This window comes from Vicia villosa, linkage group LG2, assembly GCF_029867415.1.
Source record: "Vicia villosa cultivar HV-30 ecotype Madison, WI linkage group LG2, Vvil1.0, whole genome shotgun sequence".
In the NCBI taxonomy this organism is placed as follows: domain Eukaryota; kingdom Viridiplantae; phylum Streptophyta; class Magnoliopsida; order Fabales; family Fabaceae; genus Vicia; species Vicia villosa.
This window is the reverse complement of record NC_081181.1, coordinates 77,108,083-77,133,664: the sequence shown is the minus strand read 5'-3', so window position 1 is coordinate 77,133,664 and position 25,582 is coordinate 77,108,083. Positions and strand designations below refer to the sequence as shown.

The following is a 25,582-nucleotide window of genomic DNA, read 5'->3' as shown; positions in this document are numbered from 1 at the left end:
ACGACTGGCGTGGGGAATATCAAGATAACCACCTGAGTGAATGTTTAGCATTAACTCCTGATCCTATACCTGGGCCTAAGAAACCTGCTATAGAGCTGAAAACACTACCTACCGATCTCAGGTACGAATTTCTAGACGAAGAACTAAATCGACCAGTTATAGTTAACGCCAATTTAGGATAAACCGATACTGAAAAACTACTTAATGTCCTAAGAAAATACCCAACCGCTTTAGGATATAACATATCAGATCTGAAAGGAATAAGTCCTTCCCTCTGTATGCACCGCATTATGCTCGAAGACGATTGTAAAACCTCTAGGGAACATCAAAGGCGAATAAATCCAATTATGAGCGATGTGGTTAAAAAGGAAATCCAAAAACTGCTAGAAGCCGGAATAATATATCCAATATCCGATAGCAAATGGGTTAGTCCTGTTCATGTCGTACCAAAGAAAGGAGGAGTTACTGTAATCAATAACGCAAAAGGCGAATCTGTAGCACAACGTACCCAAACTGGATGGAGAATGTGCATTGACTATAGGAAGCTAAACAAAGCCACCCGAAAAGACCATTTCCCGTTACCATTCATAGATCAAATGCTCGAACGCCTAGCTAAACACTCACATTTCTGTTATCTGGATGGATACTCCGGATTTTTCCAAATTCCTATCCACCCTGACGACCAAGAGAAGACCACGTTTACCTGTCCTTATGGTACATTCGCTTATAGAAGAATGCCTTTTGGACTTTGCAATGCACCTGCGACCTTCCAAAGATGCATGATGGAAATATTTGCCGACTTCCTGGATGGAATAATGGAAGTCTTTATGGACGACTTCTCTGTCTGTGGAGGAAGTTTTGAAACATGTTTAGAGAACCTCGAATTGGTACTTAAACGATGCGTAAGCGTAAACCTAGTCCTTAATTGGGAAAAATGCCATTTCATGGTTTGACAAGGAATTATACTTGGACACATCGTATCCGATAGAGGGATCTAAGTAGATAAAGCCAAAATCGAAATTATCGAAAACCTCCAACCTCCCAAAATTGTTAGAGAAATAAGAAGTTTTCTAGGACACGCTGGTTTTTACCGACGTTTCATTAAGGATTTCTCTAAAATAACCAAACCCTTAACCGAATTACTGATGAAAGACGCCAAATTCATTTTTACTGATAAATGCACTGAAGCATTCCATACGCTTAAACAAGCATTAATCTCTGCGCCGATCATGCAACCTCCCGACTGGAATGAGCCTTTCGAAATAATGTGCGACGCAAGTGATTATGCTGTAGGAGCCGTTCTAGGGCAAAGAAAAGATAAGAAACTACATGTCATATACTATGCGAGTAGAACCCTAGACGAAGCTCAAATGAATTACGCCACGACAGAAAAAGAATAATTAGCTGTCGTATTCGCGTTAGACAAGTTCCGTTCTTACCTGGTAGGAGCCAAAATAATCATATACACTGACCACGCCGCTATTAGGTACCTCTTAACCAAGAAGGACGCCAAACCGAGACTATTAAGATGGATTCTGTTATTACAAGAGTTCGACCTAGAAATTAAAGATAAAAAGGGAACTGAAAATGTCGTAGCAGATCACCTCTCTCGATTGGAAAATCTGAAACCCGAACAAGTACCAATTGACGATGATTTCCCTAATGAAAGACTCGTCGCTAAGTTAGAAGCTAATGAATTAGAACCATACCATTCAATCACTGAAACCAATAACTTCGCAGAACTAGCTTTAGCCCGCTCTGACACACCTTGGTATGCAGACTTCGTAAACTACCTAGTTGCTGGTGTACTTCCTCCTGATCTAAGTTACCAACAGAAGAAGAAATTTTTCCATGACCTAAAACATTACTATTGGGACGACCCGCTCCTTTTCAAAAGAGGCCCCGATGGATTCTTTAGAAGTTGTGTACCCGAGGAAGAAATAGGAAGCATAATAACACACTGTCATTCTACACCGTGTGGAGGACACCATAGCACATCTAGAACCTGCGCCAAAATCCTTCAATATGGACTCTTCTGGCCCAACCTGTGGAAAGACGTTTATTTTGCTGTATTAAATTGTGATAGATGCCAACGAACCGGAAATATCTCGAGACGTGACGAAACGCCTAAAAAGGGCATTCTAGAAGAAGAAATATTTGACGTCTGGGGAATAAACTTCATGGGCCCGTTTCCACTATCATTCGGAAATCAATATATACTCGTAGTTGTCGATTACGTTTCGAAATGGATAGAAGATATCACTTCTCCTACAAACGATACACGAGTAGTTATCAAACTCTTCAAAAACGTCATCTTGCCTAGGTTCGGTGTGCCAAGACTGGTAATTAGCGATGGTGGGTCTCATTTCATTTCACGAATCCTCAAGAAACTCCTTCGAAAATATGGAGTAAATCATCGAATAGCTACACCATACCATCCTTAAACAAGCGGACAAGTAGAAGTATCTAACCGCGAAATAAAACAAATATTGGAGAAAACTGTTGCTATATCTAGAAAGGATTGGTCAACCAGGTTAAATGAAGCTTTATGGGCTTATAGAACAACTTTCAAAACTCCAATTGGAACTACCCCATTCAAACTCGTTTATGGAAAATCATGCCACCTCCCGGTAGAGTTAGAACATAAGGCCTATTGGGCCATTAAGAATTTTAATCTAAACTACACCGCCGCTGGTGAGAAACGACTTCTAGACATAAACGAATTAGACGAACTTAGACAAGACGCTTACGAGAACGCCAAAATTTATAAAGAGAGAACGAAGAAATGGCATGACAAGCGTATATCTAGGAAAAATTTTAGCATAGGCGATACAGTACTTCTATTCAATTCTAGATTAAAATTATTTCCTGGTAAGTTACGATCTAGATGGTCTGGCCCTTTCAAAATCACTAACATATTTCCGAGCTGAGCGATAGAAATCAAAGGAGAAACCGTCAAACCATTTGTCATAAATAGGCAACGTCTTAAGTTTTACCATCATCTCGAACATGATGAAAATATCCAAATTTTTAAACTTGACGAGCTGCCAGCTCATTCGAAAAAATAGTTTTCTATTTTAAATCGTCGGGCTTACGACATAAAACAAAGCGCTTGGTGGGAGACAACCCACAATTATTTTTATTTTTAACTTTTTATATTCTATTCTATTTTTGAATTATTTTAATTTTAATTATTTTTATGTTTTTCCTACATTTTATAATAATCACTGTAATTATAACCGCTATCTTTAAATCGCAAAAATATTTCCTTTTTATAATTATATTTATTATTATAACTTGTTACATTTTTATTATTTTTTTCTCTTTTTTTTTTCCTTTTTAAACAACACTAGCCTAGTTCTAACTTAATCTTAATATTTTCAACTTATAGGTTTTCTTAACTACTAACTAATCAAGATGCAAGAAGTTGATAATATGGAAGTTGTGTTCCGTGGTAGAGGACAAGAAGCGAGATTTGCTAAGCTGGCCGAGAGGCAAATGGATTTGACTTGCTGCCCTCACCAGCCGACTATGGAAAGACTTGGTATCGAAGAAAGCGTCATGCACTTGCTGAACCAACTCGGTTGGACCGGTTCTCACCTGTTCCGCAAGTTTAGTACCTACCGAAAGCTCACTCTGGAATTCTTGAGCTCCTTGACTTATCTTCCTAACTGTGGACAAGGGATGAGGAAAGGAGTTGTCCTCTTTCGACTCTTTGGTTTGGAATATAATTTTTGCATCCGAGATTTTGCTGAAATGTTAGAATTACCTCATGGATCAGATGCATACACCACAGTAGCTGAAGACAGTCTTGCTTACTGGGAGTTGGAGAGATTTTGGGGCAAGATCACTGGAAACGATAACCCTGAAGAGAACGAGTTTCAATCCGAGAACATCCATAACCCTGCCTTCAGATACTTGCATAAGATCATCGCTCACTACATTTTCGGTAAACCCGATAATATTACTGAAGTCTCTAGAGAAGAGTTATTCATCATGTTCTGCACCTCTCAGAATCGTCCGGTCAACGCCATCGCATTCATTCTAACAAACTTCGAGCGCATCATGCAAGACGAAGTTTCACCTATTAGGATCGGCGGATTTGTCACTATGATTGCTAATGCTATAGGACTGAGAATACCTCTACTAAGATTGACACCTCTTGCTTCCCACAATTCATGGACATTCGTTTCTGCTTTAATCGAGGTATCATTGGTAACCTTGGACCTGATCAGTTTGATTTACTCATTGATAATAAAGTATTAGATCAGTTCACCTTACCAAGTCCAAGAACGAGTGTGCACAACCCTGCTAACTAGCTTTACTATGGTCAGATTCCTGAGAGAGAACCCTCACCTGAAACCCCACAAGCTTATGAACATTTTGATGAGGAAATGCACGTATCGGAATCTGAGCCTGACACTCCTCCTGGATACTACGAACCTATTCCTGAGGACGATCATGTGCCTAAATATGAGCCTCTTCCTGAAGATGAACCCATTCCCGAGTATGAGCCTGAGACTCCTTCTGAAGATTCTGCTGATGATTATACTGAAGATATGACTGATGTCGAGCTTGAACCACAACAACCTGCTGCATCCTCCGCATCAGTGAACCAAAGAATGCCTAATCAGAACACACATGAGCAAGCCATCAATGAACTGCAACAAGATGTACAACATGTGCGCAACGAGCTACACACTTTGCAAATGCATTTCTTCGATTTCATCGACACCGTCAATGCTCAATTCGACGACGTTTTCAAACACATTTATTCTAATGTGCACAACAATAGACGTGGCTAGATGTTACCGCTTAGATTATTAGATTTTATTTCTAGTTTTAGCAATTTCCAATTCCTAGTTTAGAATTTAATTTTCTGCATTTTTACATTCTGTTTCTGTCAACATTCAGTACCAGTTTTTAATTCGAAATGCAATATTTCATTCATTACTGCTACTATGTTATACTATTCTGCTGTCTGACTGCTATATATTTATGAATGCATATAACTCACTCAGTCTGGTATTTTGCTGCTTATAGTAACATCACTTGTCCCATCTGTGCTATTCTCATAATTTTGTATCTGTCATCACGTGACTACAGCACCACATGCGAAATGGGCATGTCCCTAGGCTAGGAGACGCACGTCTCCACCTCAATGGGACCAGACTCTGCATGCAAAGGACAGGAGACGCCCGTCTCCATGCTCTGTCCCCCAACAGACTGACTGCCTGAGACGCGCATCTCCCAAGGGCAGCAGTCTGCGTTTGACCACGCAGAAGAAGCATCTTTACTCCCTTTTGAATTTTGAATTTGAATTTCAAAATTCATCATTCAATCTTCTTCATTCTCCCCATTATTTCTTCCATCTAAACACCATAAACCTCATTCATCCTCCATCATTCACCTCTTTAACTCTACATCATTTCCCATTTCTCTATTCCATTCAAACTTCAAACATCACCATAACTCCATTTTAATTCTACATTAACCACACCATTTTCAAACCTCACTATAAAACCACACCACCACCACTCTTTTTCTTCACAACCTCCAGACCATTTTCTACTCTTCTATTCTCCATACTATTTTTCTCTCAAAACACATCATGCCTCCACGTTCAATCATCCGTAGTGTGCGTCCTGAGAGGCCACCTCCCGACCTTTCACATATTATCTTTCGAGAGGATGACAACAATGCTCAAAGAACCAAATACCTCGCATTCTATGAACGTTCGGTTGTTCCCACAAAATTTGTGAACATCGAATGTCTAGAAACTCTGGGTCTCATAGATGGTGTCACCCGTTTACTCACTAAATCTAGCCTACACCATCTTTGTACCGAACCCGTACCAACTTATGAGCCGCTCGTCTTAGAGTTCTTGAGCTCTTTCAACTACGACACTCCTTCTGATCAAGCGCTCTTAACCGGTAGCATCCAATTTCGGATGTTCAACCGTGAATTTACTCTGGATCAAGAAGGAGTGGCTACGTACTTGCATTTTAATAATGCACCAAATGCTCTCCGCACAATCTTTCAAGAACTCGATGGTCGATCTTGGGAAGAACTTGCTTTCGAATTTTGGTTTAATCTTACTAGCGAAATTCCTACCGGTTGGAGGGCTCTACATGCTTCTCACATTCAAAACCCCGCTATACGTTATTTTTAACGTGTTTTGGGGCACACTATTTTTGCAAGATCCAACAACCACAAGGTAAACCAAAATGAATTATTTTTCCTCTACTGTGCGCTAAACACTATCTGTTTCAATGCCGCACCTTTTATGCTCCAACACATCCAAGGCTACATCAACGCCCCCGCTACAAACCCCTTTCTGTTTGGCGGAATTATTACTTCCTTGGCCTGTACCTTAGGTCTTGGTGATGACCTCATCTCCCTCTCTCATCTCATGATGCCTGCTCAATCACTCGATCTCACCTACTGCCGTGACTCCCACTTGGTTTCACCCCGTAATGATGGCCACTACACTTTGGTCGTCAACAAAGTTCTGATTCCTTATGTCGTCCTGCCATGCCCAGAAAGAATCAACATTCGTTATGTTCAGCGTTGGAGGCTTATTGATGACAATCCTCAAGATAACCAACCTGAACATCCTAATGAACCTGTGGATGCCATGGAAGAAGAACTCAACCAAGAACAAGCTGATGTCGACCAACCTCCTCAAAACAACCCTCCACCTATTACTCTTGATGCCATGTATGCTGTAATTCAACGACAACACCAACTCTTTCAAGCTACGCAGACAAATCAAAACGAAACACTAAGGCTTATTCGAGAGATGCAACAAGAGCACCGTGACTATGCTATTAGGAACGAAGGCCAATACACCAAAATTGCTACACAATTGCATGATCTCAACATTCGTGTAAATGGCTCTCCTACTGATAGACGTTGCCGTGTTCGCACAAGAGGTGCAAGCAGTTCTCGCAACCGCAACACTGAGGAGTAGTTCACATGCATTGAGGACACTGCATCATTTAATTCTGGGGGAGTCGTATTACTTGCTTTATTTTTATTTCCTTTTAGTTTATTTCCCTCCCTTTTAGTTTTATTTCCCTTCCTTGTAATGTTTTTCTAATTCAATAAAGAATATTTATGGAATTTCAAGTCTTATATGTATAATTCCGTAGTTATTACAATTTCTTCCATTTTCTTGAGCATAACAAAATTTTTACTCCAAAAGGATAAACGCACAACCCCACACGTTCGAGAAATACGAAGCTACTCAAATACTTAACACATAGAAATCAATTTAGATTCAAGTCAATACCCTTATTGTCCCAACACTCTAAAACCCCCAAGTATGCGTAACCGATTTGAATACCCTTTATACCGAAACCAACGACTTTAATTTTTGAAGTAACCCTTAGTAGTTTATTCTAGCAGTCGGCACCGTCTTAGATACCAACTACGCAGAGAGTCGATGAATATAAGTGTATGATCCTCATAATAATAATTATGTGCTTAAACCGCTAAAAAGAAATGTGCCTACTAAGTAAGGTGATCCTCACAAGATCATTTAACCTAACTGTCACAAATCTCAAATACAAAGGATTTAAAAACTCATCGTTGATTGGTTCAGAAGATATCTGGTACTGAACTTGGTAGGAAGGACTACTGCCCGATTCCCCACAATCTACAAATGAGCGCTAAGGAGTATACCACATAAATGTGCCAGAACTCCATGAGAAGGATCATAGTCACTAACCGACTACTCTGCTATGTGAGTGTCAAGATAAAGGGCTTAATGTGATTGCGCGCGAATGAAAAGGGTAAAACAAGATGACGAGTCAAGGTCAAGCTATAATAGCATGATTCGGATTGGTATGCATGCTGGGAGTTGTCTAGTGTCGCTACTATAAGTTTATTGCTAGGATCTGCAACGTTATTTTCAAACAAGAACACTATATAGCTGAGTATGACCGAACGACGTGGTGGAAGCGTATTTCATTTCGCTGTCCTCCTATCTTTATCTTGTTATTTTGCTTGAGGATAAGCAAAGGTTCAAGTCTGGGGTAATTTGATAACACGATTTTATATCGTTTATTTAGCTTGAAATCCGTAGATATTTATAGCGTTTTCCGTTTATTATATTGATTTATTATGATATTACGCGAGTATTTGCTTTGTTTCAGGTTTTACACTCTCATTATGACTATTTGTGAAAAGGAGAAGAAATGGAGCTAAAATGACCACTATTTATGCCTAAAAGATGAAAAATGGGTGCTGAAGTGAAAAGGAGGTGCAAATAAGGCCCAAATATGCTAAAAGAGACCCAAAGGCCCAAAGAGACAGACCAGCCCACGGAGAATCAATTGTGTATGGCCCAAACCACACAAGAAAGTGGAGACGCATGTCTTCAACGTTCCATGCCACGTCACCAAAGAGGAGACGCCCGTCTCCAACCTCTCCTAGATTCTCTTCACTTGAGACGCACGTCTCAAGTCGTGTGCTGTGTCTTCCCCAAAAAGTGGAGACGCACGTCTCCAAGTCCCAGTCTGAGTAGTCCCTAGTTTCACGCGTTCCAACTGCAGATGCTCCCCTATAAATAGAAGCAGTCACTTCAGTTCAAAGTGTCCGATTTCCTGCAAACAAAGTGCTGCCGAAATTGTTCCGCGCTTATTATTTTTCTTCCTGCTTTCATTCAAACAGTTTATTTTCTCACAACAATTTCTACACCGAAAATTGTTGTGAACCTTTTATAAATCTAGCCTTACGTTAGATTTATCGCTTTTATTTCCTTGTTTTAATTTTCGTCCGTTTAAATTCTGAAGAACGATCCAGCCAACCTGTGGTGGAAGTTCGGTACTTGAAGATTCAATTGCAATTTATTTTATTCAGGTTTATTATTTACCGCCTTTATTTATATAGTTATTGCATGATATATTATATTCCAATTAACATGCCTTTTATTATAAGCCAAATTAATTTATGCATGCTTAACCGTATTAATATGTCTGGCTAATTTACTAAGATATCGGTATGTAAAGTAAGTTAACTGTGGGATCCGAAATAAATTGGCTTAAACTATGTTTTATTAATTATCACTTGTTTTTGGTTTGTATGTCTAATTTAATTAGTAAGTCTTAAAACCAATAGAGCGAAAGTTTGAGGGTTTAAGACGGTCAAAGGTTAAAATCAATAGAGCGAAAGTTTGAGATCTTTAACTGGATAGTAGACATAGGACATTAGTTTTAAGGATGGCGAAAGCGTATTAAAACTAATTAGGACTTATTTATTTTCAAAAAATGTTTTTACACCCGAGCGGGATGGCGAAAGCGTACGGTAGGGATATTAGCATGTTCCGAGTCAACAGAGCGAAAGTTTGAGATTAGGAGATTTAAATAGATAACAACTTCATAAAACAGGCATTTTATTAATTACGTTGTTTCCAAAAAGCTTTTCTAATATCTAATGGGATGGCGAAAGCGTACATTAAGAGTTAGGATGGTAATCTAAATCAACAGAGCGAAAGTTTGAGACGAGGATTTTTAATCAATTGAACTAGTAAAGATTTTTAATTGAATTATGCATTAGCCAATGGACCTTCGGATCACCTTAAGTTAAACGAAATACATACTGATATCTGTCTATTATTATATTTCTTATTATTCACAAACACTCTCCCTTAGGAACAAATCAAAATATTAGTAGCCTTAGCTTTACATAGTAACCTTAGATAACGGTAGATCGATTCATAGTCCCTGTGGATTCGATATCTTTTAAAACTCCACGACACGACTGTGCACTTGCAGTCATCAGATTAATAGACACGTAAAGTCGCGATCAACTAGAAACCTCTGAACCAACTAACAACGGATCTTGAAATCATTTTTTAGGTTATACAACCGTTGGATTAAATGACCGAGTGAGGGTCACCAAACTTAGAAGGTGCATTCCTTTTTTTTCTTTCAAATAAAACTTGGATCACTCACTTATTTTCATCGGCTTCCTTTCGTAGATCATGTGTGAGATGGTGCCGACTGCAAAGATAAACTACTCAAGAGAAGAATGAGAATTCAAGGTTATGTCATAACAAGTATTCAAATTAACTTCCATATGCAGGAGACTTACGGTGTTAAGACGTTACCGATCTTTTGAACTTTTCCCAAGTCTCCACAAACTTACCTCAAATTAATCTATAGCCTAAAACTTTCAAAAGATGCTTTTTTTAGGCTTAATTGCAACTTTGGTCCTCCTATTTTATCTTTTTTTCGATTTTGGTCCCCCCATTTTTTAAACTGCGATTTTAGTCCCCCTTATGAATTTTTAATTGAAAAGGGACAAAAATAGGGACTAATTTTGCAGAAAAAAGCAAAATATAGGGACGAAAATTGCACAGAAAACTTAAAAAGGAGACTAAAATAATGGATTTTAAAATAGAGGGATCAAAATCAAGAAAAAGACAAAATAGGGGGACTAAAGTTGCAATTAAGCCTTTTTTTAAGAACTAAAATCAAAACAAAAACAAAAAAAAATTGAAAGAAAACAAAACAAATAAATGATTCCCTCCCCCACACTTAAGACTTACATTGTCCTCAATGAAAGAACATAAATACAAACTAAGAGTGAGAGAAAGGACAAAACACACCCGAGTAGTCAAGGAGGATATGTGATCACATAAGCAGCCTTTCTCAAAGAGATATATTCTACATTTTCTTCTTCCAAAGTGGGGATCTCATGGAGTAGCTTTAGGGGATGTCCATTGAACTTGAAATTTTTATTAGTGCCTTTGCCTTTTATTCCAGGATCAAAGAAGAATCTTCGGTAAATAAAAGTGTTGAATGGGCATGTGATCTTTTCCACAACACCAAAGATCAAAAAATTGAGGAGCTTCCTCACTAATTTTGTTTCATCTTCCTCTTCAATTGAGACCCTATGGAAAATCATATATGGGCTAATATTGAGAATTTCAGTCAAAGTCCACCCAATCACCTTCTTATGCTTATCCATAACCTCCAATAGCTTATTTTTTTATTAAAGTCAAGGTTAGAAGAAATTATAACCGAGAGTTTTTCATTACTCTCTAAATAAGCGTATTTCAAATTTTCAGGAAGTTGCTTCAACTTAAAGGAAGGTGGCTGCTCAATGGAAGGAGTGCTTGGGGCAGCCGGGATCTCAAGAGTATCAGCTGAATGAACAACTTCATCGATAAGAACTTCACCTATAGTAAATATGTTACCCTGCAAGGCAACATCAATATCAGCACATACAACACAAATGTTAATATCAATACAATCAGAACATGAGTAAACATCATCAAAATCAGACAATGATGGAAAATCAGATGCAAGCAAATCAGTACAAGTATCATCAACAGTTTTAGAAAGCAACTCCATTTTAAAAACATAATGCTCTTCCAAGAGTTATTGGTTTGATCCTTGAGCTTGCTGCATGGCATTCATCCAAGTGGCAAGTTGTCCAATCTGTGTTTGCAAAGTCTGAAGAGTAGAATCTATTTGTTGTTGACACTGAAGATTATTTGCAGCCATTTGTTTGATAATATCCTTTAGTGAAGGTTCATAAGGTGAAGAGCACACAACCTAGAATTCATTCAAATGCTTATGCGAATCCTCACCTGCAAAAGCATTAAACCTAGGCAACAAATTTATTAAACCAGATTTCAATTCAAAAGGTACATCAACATCAGGTTACTCAATGCATAAACTATTATAGTTCACATCTGGGGCAACCAACTGCCTTAAAGTAATTTGTTCAACCATGTTATCAACAAACACAGAAATACCTACCATGTCCCAAACAGGCAGAAACAAATAGAAAGAAGGAAAACGATTAACTTAAATTCAGAAAAATATAAAAACATAAAATTTAATCTAATTAGGACAAATAAGAATTTTGGGAATTTTTTTGGATTTTTTTGAAACTTCAAAAACAGTAACAAATTAATTAAAAATAGAAAAAAAAAGGGAATTTGGCAATTTGGTGTCGAATTCCTTTACTCATCTAGAGTAAAAGAGTATTATTCGCACGATTTTTCTGCTCCCAGTAGGTGAACAAGTTTTACAATCAAAAACAATTTTTTCAAAAACCATATTTTTCGACTCTAGACCCGGATTGCCCAAAACCGTGAGGAAACTACGGGCTAAACGCGAGAACACTAAACATATGACTCTAATATTAGTTAATAACAACAAGAATCCCCGACAACGGCGCCAATTTGATTCGCTGTCACGCACGGATCAAAAACGAGTAATTCTTGTGTCATATTAACTGAACAAAATCGATTTAGGGGGGTTGGTTGGTTTACAATCGAATTGATAAAAGTCTAAATAAGTGCTTATTGAAATAAGTTGTTATGAAATAAGTGATTTTAACAGGTTAATCTACCGGTTCTACTTCCAACTTATCATTGGTTATTACAATTCCAATTCCCCTAAGCGGTACCAATTCCTATTCGATTGCAATATTTATGAAACAAGCGTCGACAATACTACACAAGTTATGATCCTAATCACCGTATTAAGCAAACGGTTCACCAAATTAAGCAAACGGTTATTGATATCGCGAATTAACGAAGAAGCTAAGTTTAAGCGCGATTAATGTAAGGAACACGCATCAATCGAATTAAATCTAATACATTCTATAAGAACGAATTAAGCAAACAAAATCATAGAAAAAATTGGAAAGGAACTAAATTAAATTGAAAGTAATAATAACCTCAAAGTTTTATAGAATTCGAATTTGGTAGAATGCCCCTTTGGATTAGCTCTCCATTGCAAAAATCGTAAAAGCAAAAGCTTTTCTTCGTGAATAGTGTCAAAATGTGTACAATACCGTGGCTGCTAGGTCTTAGGGAAAAATAACACAGCCCGTTTATAATCCAACTAGGTCAAAAACATAATCCAGGCACAACTAACGACCCAAAACTAAAATAAAAAATAATGCAGCAGCTTCAAACGCAAATCTGGAAAATATAGGCTCCGTATCTGACTTCAACTCCAACATGAAATGTGTAGTTCTCTCTCTTAGCTTTCCAGCGATTATTAGAATGCCTTAATCGGATTTCTGGAATTCTAGTTATGATCGTTTCCGTGAAAGTTGCTAAAGCTGGAAAATAAAGTGCGAAAAATAAATAAAGCTAAAAATTAAAAAAATATAAAAACACATTTCAAGATAAAAATAATCAAAACAAACCAAGGAAATGCTTGAGTACAAACATGAATGGACGTGTATAAAATGCACAAATCACTCTTCCTCTTTAACAACCACTTTCGCAAGTGGTGTTTGCCTGGTCTATTTCATCTCTCCACTCTTCTCACAATAACTTTCTACTTGTGTACCACTCCTAGTTGTTACATCATTTATATGTCCATTGCTATATTGCTTAGGTTGTTCCGAAAAGGATCCGAGAGGAACAATCAATAAACCTACTTGTTGTGCAACTTTCGAGATTGAGTCTTCAACATTTTATTATGGAGGAAAATGGATTCTACCCTTGTGGCTAAGTGCCTAAGAAATTCATTGGTATGGAGATTTTGGTTCCTAAATTCTTCATTTTTGCGAGTTTAAGTCACTACAAAAATCTCCATCATCATTTCTAGATTGCATTTCCTAGGGGCGACAACTATGTAGTTTTGGATATCTAATGGTCCCAAGACCAATTGGGGCTGGTCGTTCTTATAGGATAAGTTAGGGTGATCTCTCTGCCCTTGGTTGTAAGTGTTTAAGTATGGATTTCCATAATGGTTGCTATTGAGAAAGTTGACACTATCCTGGATGGTTCCTCTGGTGTGGAACATCTATCTATCATTAGTAATATGTCTATGTACTTCACAAATCTCATAGGAGATAGCTACAGGATTATTCGAAACTACTGGAGTAGATGGGGAAATGGTCAAGTTTTTTATCTTTTTATAAAGGGTATTTAGCTTTGCATTCATGGGGTGAAAAGGACTAACCTTGTTAAATCCATATTTTTAGGAGCTTTAGCAAAGAGGGAGAGTTAGTTGCCCATAAGTGGTGGTTCATTTCCATGTCCTTAATAAGATTATGTTCCACGTCCTTATAACTACTTATTAGGGCACCACTTTCAACCACATTAAGGGTTATCCTTGTGGAATAAAGGAGACTATTATAGAAGGTGTAGACAATGAGCCACTTTTCAAGCCTATGAAATGGGCACAATCTTAGTATGTCCTTAAAAATCCTCCAAATCATAAAATAATGGTTTTTCCCCTTCCTTCCTAAAGTTAGATATTTCACTCCTAATTTGTGTCATTTTACTCAGTAGAAACATTACTACAAAATACACCTGACGTAACATGTTATTACCTCAACTATTAAGCCATCCAAAGTAATAGCTCTTAATTTGGCACCTACGTTTTTGTTTCTTTTATTAAAAGATATTTCACTATGGTCCATATTAATAAACGTAGTGATATGTTTAGGCTTACATGATTTGTATCCCAACACCAACTGTTTTCTTTTTCTTTTGTTACAAAATGGGTGTGTCACTTATAATCTTAATATTTATATTAATTAATATAGCTTTCACCAAGGTCTAAAATAGAAATTTTTGCAAAATATACCTACATTTAATCACTGTCATTTTTATCAACAGTACTGAAAAGTATAACCTATATTTAAGGAGATGTTTGTTCTTTTAGGATACAACAATTGTATCTCTCATAAAACAAAATCCTAACACTCTTTCACACCGCATGATTACTCCATGAACGGTCGCATACCACTTCTTTACAAAACTCAAACATATAGTCTTCAACTCTTATGGATCAAGGAACGAAATTATACAAAAAAAAAATTCTTTCGCTTCCTCTACACATTTCAGGTACGAAGAAGTTTCCACCTTTTATTTTGTTTATCATTTTTTGTTTTTGTTCAGTTATTTTGTATGTTGGTTAAGGTATGTTGTTGTTTATAAAAGTTGTATGTTATTGATGATTTTGTTTTTGTTGATAAAAGTTGTATGTTGTTGTTAAGGTATGTTGTTTTTGATAAAAGTTGTATGTATTTGATGATTTTGTTTTTGTTGTTAAAAGTTCTATGTTGTTTGGGGTATGTTTTTGGTGATAAAATTTGTATGTTGTTAATGTGTTTTTTAGCTATGTTATATGTTGTTGTTGATAAAAATTCTATGTTGTTGATGATTTTGTTTTTGTCGATAATAGTTGTATGCTGCTTAAGGTATAATGTTAAAAAAGTTGTATATTGTTGATGATTTTGTTTTTGTTGATAAATGTTCTATGTTGTTTAAATTATGTTATTGATGATAAAAGTTGTATGTTTTTTATGATTTTGTTTTTGTTGAGCTATATGGTATGTTGTTTAAGTTATGTTGTTGTTGATAAAGGTTTTTTGTTGTTGTACGTTGCACCTTTCATTATGTTCAGTCAATATTGCATAGAAGATTAGTTTATCATATAATATGTGGTTTGAGTCTTTTTTTCAACCCCTTACTGAATATATGTAACTTGCTAATTGAATTAGAATATTAGAATATGATTTGTTAAGTTATAATAGAAAACAACTTACACTTAACAATGTTTATACACTTTTTTAATATCTATTATTCGTATCTTTCTTTTTAAGGGAGATTCATTCGTTAAGGCTCCTCCAGCAAGTGTTGCCATAAAGGAAAATTGTGTATTATCTGAACCTATTCTCTCTCCCTTTGTGCCTAGGGTCTCGCAAGGATTTGACTTTACAGTATAAGAGGTTACTTTTGAAGAAAGAAGTTTTGTTGGGGAAAGTGATGTTAGTTTTCCAGAGTTATCGGGTATTAGTAAAGATGGTAGGCCCGAAGAAGTTCCTAAGTGTGTTATTGGGCTGAGTAATGCAAAAAAACCACTTATCTTTTGATGAGGCCTGCAGAAAAGTTAACTTAAGAAAGCCCAAAAGAAGGAAAGTTAAACAATTAGCAGGATCGGGGGAAAAGGTAATTAACAACCCTTCTTATTATACTCGGAAGCTACCTAGGAAAGTTAGAAAAAAGCTTCAGTTATGCGATCTTGTACTAGCGCGAAGTGAGAACGAAAGACTGTCTAAGGGAGCTGCAACATAGCTGTTCAGAGAGAGTGACAAGAATACTAGTTTCTATCACAATGCAATTAAGGATAGAAATAGAAGGAATGTGATCACTTCGTTAGAGGGTGTGTTTCGGAGAGTGGAGGGTGTTAATGAGATAAAGGAGGAGATCAAAAGATATTTTGAAAATTTCTTTAAGGAGAGAAATGATTCGAGACCTGATCCGAAAGGGATTATTTTCAAAACTCTAAATGAGATTGATAGGAATTGGCTTAAAAGGCCATTCTCGGAGGAGGAGGAGGAAGTGAAGGATGCGGTGTGGTCTTGTGATGGCAATAAAAGTGCGGGGCCGGATGGTTACTTCTTTGATTTCTCCAAACAAAATTGGATGGAGTTAAAGGGGATAGTGATTAGTTTCGTTGAAGATTTTCATGAGAAGGCAAAGCTCACTAAATCGTGTATGTCCTCGTTCCTTAATCTTATCCCCAAGGTGAAAAGCCCTCAAGCCTTACGCGAATATAGGCCAATATGCCTTGTTGGTAGTTTGCACAAGTTGTTATACAAACTTCTTGCGACAAGGCTTAAGAAGAATATTGGCAGCATAGTGTCGGAAAGCCATTTAGCTTTTGTCTCGAGGAGAAGCATAGCGGACTAGGTTTTGATGATAAATGAGATTTTGGACATGGAAAAATGTGAAAAGAGAAGTAGCGTGATTTTTAAAGTGGATTTTGAAAAGGCATGTGATTGTGTGAATTGGAACTTTTTGAGGTACCGTTTTTCAAAGATGGGGTTCGGAGGAAGATGGCTAAGATGGATGGAAGGAATTGTTTTCATTAGTACAATGTCGGTTCTAATAAACGGTAGTACTACCAAGGACTTTATTGTGAATAGAGGTCTCCGCCAAGGAGATCCTATTTATCCTTTTTTATTCGTGTTAGTAAAGAGGCTTTAACTTTTCTGATGAGTAAAGCGGTGGAGGATGGGGATTTCCGGAGTTTTAAGTTGAATGATGAAGAGGAAGTGAATTTGTTGCAATTTGCGGAAGATACGACTATGGTGGCAGATGGGAGTATGGTGGTGGATGGGAGTAATGATAGTTTTTAGAGTATGAAAGCGATTCTAACGGGGTCTGAATTGATGTTTGGATTGAAGATTAGTTTTAGTAAGAGTAATCACTATGGTATTCATGTTGGAGAATTGTTTTTGAATTCAGCTTCGACTTTTTTATCTTGCAACATAGAAAGCCTCCCGTTCAAAATTTTGGGTGTGAAAGTATGAGATAGTCCTAGGAAGATATCTGTGGAGGGATTTTATCAGCTATATAAAAAAGAAGTTGGCTGGTTGGAGTGATAAACATATTTCTATGGCGGGTAGATTTGTGTTGGTCAATTCGGTTTTAAACGCCATACCAATTTATACCTTATCTTTTTATAAGGCGCCTATTAAAGTTATACAGGAGATTCGGAGTATTCAATGTAATTTTCTATAGTAAGGTTGTGAGAACAAGACAACAATTCATTGTGTGAATGGAGTAACGTTTTCAATTTAGGGGAAATAGGTGGCTTTGATGTAAAAGACGTGGAGGTGATGAATATGACGCTCTTGAATAAATGGAAGTGGAGGATTTTGACGGAAAAAAATTCAGTGTGGAGGATAATCCTATGTCATCGTTACGCGAACATTGAGATAAAAGTATTTATTGGAGGTAGTTCGGTGGTGCATAATAACGATTCTATTTAGTGGAGGAACCTTGTGCTTGTTGATTATGATTGTACGACTGATGTGAATGGATTTGCTACTTCTGTGAGTTGTAAAGTGGGAAACAGTATTGGAATGACATTTTCGTATTCAAATTGGCTCTGCAATCAGCTGCTGCGGGATGCTATTCTTGAACTTTTCTAGCTTGTGTGTAACAGAGATCGTAGTGTGGCTCAACCGGGGTCATGGGACGGATCGGCTCGGAGTTGGAATCTGGATAAAATTCTGCATCCAGTAGCAGCCCCTGTTATGGGACTGATAGCAGATTTTTCTGTTGTTTGCAGTAGTCTCAGTTGGTTCAGAATCGTTCGGACTCTTTCGTGTGGAGGCATAATCCTAAAGGTGTTTTTTCTGTTAAATCCTGCGTGAAAATTATGAATGATAGGAGAGTGTCAACAGTTCCGATAGCGTTATTAAATCCTATAAACAATCTGTGCAATATTAAAGTTCCTCCTAATTTGCTTATTTTTGGATCTAGGCTTTTGCTAAATAGAATACGGACCAAGGATCAATTGTTCAAACGTGAAATTCTATCGGAACATAGAGACTTATGTTGTGTTTTTAGCAATTTGGAGATTGAATCATTATTGCACTTATACCAATCAAGCACTTATTTAATGAATATTTTGAAGAAAATTTATGAGTGGATGAGTATAGAGGATTATTTTACTTTGGGTGTTTTTGTGGATTTCCTCATGAATTGCGAGAAAGTGAATTGTGGTTCCAAAAGGAATATTATGGCAGTTATTTGGATGACTACAGTTTGGTCTATTTGGCTTACTCGTAACTGTCAGACGCTGGCCTGAGGATCTAGAGGGGGGTGAATAGATCTCACGGAGTTTTACAGAATTATTTCGAACTAAAGCGAAAGCGGTTCTGAATCGACTTGCGTCTATTCTGGACCGTTATTGCAAGGGTCATATATGTGACAAAACCACAAGATAATTGAGATTAACGATGAAGTGATATGATACGAATCAATACGTTTCACAGCTGAAAATCAATTAACTTCTAAATTGACAAACTTTGGTTTGCAATGCAGTAATAATGGAATAAGCAAAAAGACACACACTTGGTGATAATGTTCAAATTGATGATGATTCAAGATGTGGTGAATTGTGATGTTTATGCAGAGCCTTAATTCACAATTTTAACACTTGAATCGTTAATCAATTTTGCAATTATGACCAAATATAAACAGAACGTAAATGAAAAGATAAAAGCGACAAGAACACGATATTTGTTCAGGCAGTTCGTCGATCGTCCTCGCTACGACTACGTCTGCCCCCAATTCCAAATTGAAATTGGGAAATCTTTCATTAATGTTGAAAGCAGTTTATACAAAGAAGAAAGCAAAGTGATAAACAATAAACCAAAATTGTCGATCCTTTGAATCTTCTTCCCCCTTAATCTTGAGCCAGATCAAGGTGATCCAAGAGCTTCACTCGATCCCTTTTCTGCAGTGTCTTGAATTGCCTTGAACCCTTGTTCTTCAATCTTCACACTCAGATGGATCCTTGATGAAACCTCTTGATAAAAATCCCCAAGAATAACCTATCTTGGAGGACAAAACCCTCGGATTTTATTCACCAAAAACCCCACAAATCTTCACCCACTAGGAATCTTCAATTCCGTTCCATGGACGTTATCGAACTCGATCACTAACCCTCAACGCAAGAATGATTATGTGTAATTGTGTTGGAGATGATGAAGAACGAAGATGAGAAGACTTTGTGTATCTTTCAGTCGTTGGTGTTACTTTGCAATAATCAACATTGGACAATATATATGAGAGCTTATCAGTTGGAGCCAAGAAGAACAGAAATTTTGGCATTTTTGATCAGTTAGGTCGACCTCTTGTAGTGCTTAGGTCGACCTAGCAGAGGTGCATTAACTTTGAATGATTTTGCTCCCAGTTAGGTCGACCTGTTATGGAAGTAGGTCGACCAGAATTCTCCTCAAGAGCGTTTTGGGACATTTCTTCAATTTAGGTCGACCTAGTTGATGTGTGGGTCGACCTAGCAGAAGTATATGGAATTTTCTCCATTTTAGGTCGACCTGGATTGACAGTAGGTCGACCTAGCTGCTGCTTTTCTGCATTCTTCTTGTTTTACCTGTGTTGAGTCGACCTATACCCATAATAGGTCGACCTGCTCTGTCACAAGTTACCAATGCTTGCTTTTCTTTGAGTTCTTCTGCTTGTGCCTTGTTGCTTGTATGCTTATTGAGTTTGCCATGAATCAAAAACATCTTTGTGAGTGTGATCTTGTATTCACATACTCCCCCTTTTTGATGATGGCAAACCGGTAGTAGAAGCTTTGGCAGTAAGTGATGAAGGCTCAACAAGGCTCCCCCGTACACTCAGCTGATCTCCCCCGTACACTCAGCATCTATCTCCCCCTTTGACAACATCAAAAGAGAAACAACGAAACAGAAGAGGAGAGTAACGAGAGAAACATAGATAAAACTCGAGCATTCATAGTAGTATATAAGAGGTAGGTAGTCAAAAAAAGGTATAAAAGTCCATTCCAACAGACATAAGATGCAAAAGAATGACTGTGTACGTAAAGCATGTAGCAAATGTTCATAATAATAGTGAAATTTAAATTTTGTAGTAGTAGGTCGACCTAATTTGGTACTGGGTCGACCTAACAGACAAGCTTGTAAGATGATGCAGTTTAGGTCGACCTAAAAGAAGGGTAGGTCGACGTAACTGAGCATTTTAGTTTGTAGGCTGAAAAATGACTTGTGTAGGTCGACTCAGAGGCAGAGTAGGTCGACCTAAATTTCCAAAATTTGTGAAAATCCGCTTTATGAGATATGCTATGATTAAAGATGAAACACATACATGAGCAAGAGATATATATGTATGAAGTCACTATAAGCATGTTAATTGATAGCATATTATAGCATCAATGATATTTTTGGAAGTGAACAACAATCATGTTACCGTCTTCTCAGTGTGTAGGTGTCACCGTTTATGGAAGCCTTTAGTCAATGTGGAATGATGTCTGGCTTGATGAAGAACTACCTTTACACTAAGAGAAATGTTAGCTTGAGAATAATCAATATATAGATATAAAGTAAAGGAAAAACTTTAAGAGAAACAAACGTAATTAGCCCAAATTAGAGATATCTAGTATCCCTAATTCCCTACGAATGTTGAAGTATTGCTCAGTTGCTAGAGGTTTGGTGAATATGTCAGCTAGTTGCTTCTTGCTTTCTACATGTTCAAATATAACGTCTCCTTTCTCTACATGATCTCTTAGGAAGTGATGCCTTATTTCAATATGTTTGGTTCGTGAGTGTAGGACAGGATTCTTGCTTAAGTTTATTGCACTTGTGTTGTCGCACATGATAGGTATATGATCAAGCTTAATACCAAAGTCAAGAAGTTGTTGCTTGAGCCATAATATCTGCGCACAACAGCTCCCTGCAGCTACATATTCTGCCTCAGCAGTAGATAATGCAACCGATACTTGTTTCTTGCTATGCCAACTTATCAATGAATTTGAGAATAGATGACATGTTCCACTAGTGCTTTTTCTATCGGATTTGCAGCCAGCAAAATCTGAGTCGGAGAATCCTACAAAGTAGCAGTCATTTCCCTTTGGATACCATAGTAGGCCAAGGAAGAAATTTAGCAGCTCTGTACAGTATTTAATTTGACTCACAAACGTTCCATGACTGAGTTGCTTGATTTGTAGGCCAAGGAAGAAATTTAGCTCACCCATGAGACTCATCTCAAATTCACTCTGCATAAGCTTAGAAAAATCTTTGACAAGTTTTGCATTAGTCGACCCAAATATAATATCATCTACATATACTTGCACTAAGAGAACATCTTTATCTTTTCTTTTAATAAAGAGAGTAGTGTCAACTTTACCTCTAGAGTACCCTTGGCTAAGAAGAAATTTACTCAATCGTTCGTACCAAGCCCGAGGGGCTTGTTTAAGACCGTATAGAGCACGTTTTAGCTTATAAACATGAGTTGGATACATGTAATTCTCAAAGCCGGGTGGCTGAGCAACATAGACTTCTTCATTTATGTAGCCATTTAGAAAGGCACTTTTAACATCCATTTGGAATAGTTTGAAGTCTTTTGAACTAGCATAGGCAAGCAAGAGGCGAATAGCTTCGAGACGTGCTACAGGAGCGTATGTCTCTTCATAATCAATACCTTCCTCTTGATTGTAACCTTGGGCAACTAATCTAGCTTTGTTTCTAGTAATAACGCCGTTTTCATCAAGTTTGTTACGAAAAACACATCTAGTGCCAATTACTTGATGATCTCCCGGATGAGGGACTAAGTCCCAAACATCATTCCGTTTAAATTGGTTTAATTCTTCTTGCATGGCCATTAGCCAATGCTCATCAAGTAATGCGTCCTTAGCGTTTTTTGGCTCAACTTGTGAAACAAAAGCAAAATGATGACAGAAGTTACTTATCTTTGAGCGTGTTGTAACGCCTTTTGAGATGTCTCCTATTATGTTGTCAATTGGATGATCTTTCACATTTGTCCAAGCCTTAGGAAGTTCTTCATTATTTGAGATGCTTTCCTTTTCATTTTCATCATGAGACTCATATTTCTCTTTCTCAGCATCTTTCTTTACAATACTTTCATTCTCGTCTTCCTTATCTCTGACAATGTCTTCAGTGGATGGACCTGCACCATTAAACGAAAGACCTTTCTCGACATATTTTGTATAAGATTCATCAAAAGACACGTGTACTGACTCTTCTACTATAAGTAATCTCTTATTATATACCCGATATGCTTTGCTAGATTGTGAGTAACCAAGGAATATGCCCTCATCAGCTTTAGCATCAAATTTACCAAGATTATCCTTACCATTGTTCAAGACAAAACACTTGCAACAGAATACATGGAGATGAGATATATTTGGTTTTCTACCTTTTAGTAATTCATAGGGAGTTTTGTTCAGTATAGGACGTATTATTATCCTATTCAAAACATAACATGCGGTGCTAATCGCGTCAGCCCAGAAATACTTAGGTAGATTACCCTCATTCAGTATTGTTCTTGCCAGCTCCTCTAGAACCCGATTTTTACGTTCAACTACTCCGTTTTGTTGTGGTGTTCTAGGAGCTGAAAAGTTATGCTCAATTCCATGTTTATCACAGTATTTTTCAAAAAGATAGTTTTCAAACTCTCCACCGTGATCAATTCGAATTGCAACTATTTTGTTGTTCATTTTATTTTGACATAATCTTGCAAATTGTGTGAAAGCTGGAAAAGTTTGATCCTTACTATGTAGAAAGATTGTCCAACAATATCTAGAGTAATCATCAACAATGACAAAACCATAGGTGTTTCCACCTATGCTTTTAGTCCTTGAAGGGCCAAAGAGATCCATGTGAAGTAGTTCAAGAGGGCGTGATGTTGAAACCACGTTCTTTGATTTAAAAGAGATTTTTGTTTGCTTTCCCTTTTGACAAGAATCACATAGATGATCTTTTGAAAACTTCATTTTAAGTAAGCCGATTACTAAATATTTTGTGACAACTTTATTAAGTAAGTCAAAATTTATGTGGGCGAGACGTCTATGCCAAAGCCATGAGTCTTCGCCTAGAGCAATTAGACACTTGGTACTAGACTTAGATACCTCATCCAAGTTTAGCATGTAGATGTTGTTTACTCTTAAGCCCTTAAACATAATGTCTCTTTTCTTAGTATGTTCTATTGTGCAGCCAGAATTTGTAAACATTAATTTAAAATCTTTGTCACACAATTGACTTATACTTAAAAGATTATGTTTAAGGCCTTCTACTAGCAGCACATCAGTTATAGTCGTGGTAGAAGGATTACCTACACTTCCTTTACCAAGTATGGCTCCCCGATTGTTGTCTCCATAGGTGACATACCCCTTTTTCTTTGCTTGAAACTCAACGAAAAGAGATATGTCTCCCGTCATGTGTCTTGAACATCCGCTATCAAGGAACCACAACCTTTCGGCAATGTCAAGACACCTTTCCTGCACAATTAATTTAGAGAGGGAGGTCCCCAATTTTCATTGGGTCCTTGGTAGTGAGTACATAATTTGTTGCACTTAGGCAACCATTGAAATACTCCTTTAGGAACTAAAATCCTCCTAAATTTGCATTTTTCAATGGTATGTCCCTTTTTGCAACAATAGTGACAGGTAATATGATGAGAATATGTTGTTTTGCTAGTTGATACTTTAGGTACAAAAGTGTATTTACTATATAAAGGAGTATACGATCTTTTGAACTTATTTGGATCAACAACAAAAGTTACTTTTGGTTGTAGAGCCTTGTCTAATTTGGCTTTTAGATTTCTTACTTCTTTTTGCCAAATATGACATGTCTCACAACCAAACCATGATGTAGGATCTATTTCAACTTTATCCTTTTGAATGTCTAGCATAGATTGTTTTAAAGCTTCCATATCCTTTTCGGTTTTCTCAACTTTTGATTCAAGATATGAAAAGATTTTCTTATTTGAGGCCAAAAGTTTGAAAGCTTCAATTGCATCTCTATGTAATTCTTCAAAAGCAAGTTTTAGTTGAGAATGAGATACCTTATCTACGAGTTCAGGTTTAAGATGACTTACAGCTTTCTTTTTCTTGTGTTGATGAGCCATAAAACATAAGTTTGCTAATTCTTCTTCATCGCTTGATGAGCTTTCACTAGATGAATCACTTTCCCATGCTATGTAGGCTCTTTTAGATTTGTTATGACCTTTGCTGTGGTTCTTCTCTTTTTCCTTCTTAAGATATGGACAATCCGGTTTGTAGTGACCGGCTTTCCCACAATTAAAGCAAGGCCCTTTGATTTTTCCTTTGTTGTTGTCATCTTGTTTGAACTTGTTTGATTGCTTTCTATAGTTGATCAAGCCTTTGTCAGAATGCTTTGCTCCATTTTTCTTTAGATATTTGTTGTATCTTCGCACAAACAGTCCCATTTCCTCATCATCGGAGTCTTCGTCATTACTTGTATCACTATCCTCTAGCTCTTGTCTTGAGGTCTTGGAGCTTGAATCCTTTAGAGCTATTGACTTCTTCTCTACCTCTTTCTCCATGTTCTTTTCTTTCTTCGCCCTTTTCTCATGCATGTCAAGGAATTTAAGGTGTTGTTCATGTTCCTCTAGTTTACCAAAGAGAGTGGTAATGTCTAAGGTGTTTAGATCATTTGCTTCCTTTATTGCCGTAACCTTGGGTTGCCATTCCCTGTTCAAACATCTTAAGATTTTGTTAGTAGCAACTGCATTTGAAACAGGTCTATCAAGAGAATTTAACCGATTTTTCAGGTGGACGAATCTCTTCTGCATGTTTTCGATGGATTCACCATCTTCCATGTGGAACAGTTCGAACTCTTGAGTTAACGTATTGATCCTAGCTAGTTTGACATCATTCGTTCCCTCGTGGGCAACTTGCAATGTGTCCCACATAGCTTTAGCGGATCTACAATGGGAAACGCGATAGTATTCATCAACTCCTAGAGCTGAGATTAGAATGTTTCTCGCTTTCCAATCGTATGCATATCTCTTTTCATCTTCAGCATCCCAAGTATTTTCTGGTTTTGGGACAACTGCACCAGCTGCATTTGTTATGGTGATCTGAAAGGGACCATTAACAATAGCTGTCCAGATGTTCCTATCAATTGCATTGATATGGACACACATACAATCCTTCCAATAGCCGTAGTTTTCACCGTTGAAAACTGGAGCTCTATTATGAGCCCCTTTAGGTCCGTAAGCCATCTTTCCAATAAGTGTTTCACGTAGCACGGAATTAACCAAGCTCTTGATGCC

The 25,582-nt window shown here is 37.3% G+C and overlaps 1 pseudogene; it reads left to right on the top strand.

Moving 5' to 3' along the window:
• LOC131649405 (uncharacterized) overlaps window positions 1-16,684 on the top strand; it is a 249,949-nt pseudogene extending 233,265 nt beyond the window's left edge.
• The last annotated feature ends 8,898 nt before the right edge of the window (window positions 16,685-25,582 follow it).